Source organism: Colobus angolensis, unplaced genomic scaffold (assembly GCF_000951035.1).
Source record: "Colobus angolensis palliatus isolate OR3802 unplaced genomic scaffold, Cang.pa_1.0 Scaffold357, whole genome shotgun sequence".
NCBI lineage: Eukaryota > Metazoa > Chordata > Mammalia > Primates > Cercopithecidae > Colobus > Colobus angolensis.
In genome coordinates this window covers 714103-715322 of record NW_012116899.1, presented here as the reverse complement: position 1 = coordinate 715322, position 1220 = coordinate 714103, and the positions used below count along the sequence as shown (strand labels likewise).

Genomic DNA, 1220 nt, shown 5'->3' with positions numbered 1-1220 from the left:
ATGTTCTCTGAAACATACTGCCTTTCATCTATACTCAGAAGCTAGACATACAATTTTAAAAAGAAGAGGATCCATGGCTGTGTTATACCCACCACCTGCCTGGGGCCAGCCATCAGCCATGGTTGTTGATGGTGAGACTGCTGAAAAGACCCAAGCAGGATGACAGAGAACAAAGGTAGTTCTTTCTATAGCATGATGGAGATGGAAGACTGCAAAGCTTCCAGCAGCCTCACCACCCAGGCTTCACCCCAGAAGTTATTCTTGCCATCAGGTTAGCTGAGGTTTCTGGGCCTCTCCTTGTGCCTCTTCATATTCTTCCCCTGGTTTCAGCTGAGGGCCAGGGATCGTAACCGTCTTAAGGATGGTGCTTAGCGGGTGCCCATGGGAGAATGATCTTGCCATGCGTTCTCCAGCTGCTATAGGGGTTTGTCAGATGCTTTTCAAATACAGCATACTCCAGGACATTCTTGGGTACATCTTCCCGTCCATACATCAGCCAGCCAAACCAGTCACAGATGGCCAGAGTCTGCTGGGTGTGCATGCCTACGGTGACCTGGCCATATATGTTGTCCTGGTTCATCAGACTTGAACAGTGAACTTGAACCACAAAGTAGGGCTCTAAAGATTCCATGAAGCTCCAGCGGATGGTCTTATATTTGATGTCTCAGATCATGTCTGGAAAACAGTGTTCAGGTACCAAGGTATGCAGTCAGTCATGTGTGAGTTGTTTAGACAAAGGTGAGCTTCAGTAAATATATCCTTAGCTTTTTCAGGGAAGTCCTTTGTTTTAAAATTGTCATCATACTCTTTTATCTTCTGGATTGACAATTGTGATGCCACATTCTTCTTCATTCGTTCAGTTCTCTGTTTCAGTCCTTCCTTTGAAAGAGATGGCATATGAGCATCACCTTCAGGAGGAACATAGGCATCAAAGATACCAGCTGTACAGGCCAGATGTATGGGACGATCCAAACGTTATGGAGGAATAACCAGTCCTGCTTTCCAGGCATGTTCCATAAACTCCTTTTCTGTTTTGTATTTAGGTTGATAAATAGGAGGTGTGAAACGTTTTTTAGTTCTTACTGGAACTTAGTCACCAGAACTGGCTGCCGAGACCACCAGCCCAAAACCCTTGATAAAAGAGACAACCCCTGAGATACGGGGACTGCCGTTTTGTTCACGCAAAGGCTGCTGGGAAGGTTTTTTGTTTTTGTTTTCGT

The 1220-nt window shown here is 45.4% G+C and overlaps 1 pseudogene; it reads right to left on the bottom strand.

Annotated features, from left to right (window-relative positions):
- Nucleotides 1-267: 267 nt before the first annotated feature.
- Nucleotides 268-1196, bottom strand: LOC105519686 (annotated as a pseudogene).
- Nucleotides 1197-1220: the final 24 nt, after the last annotated feature.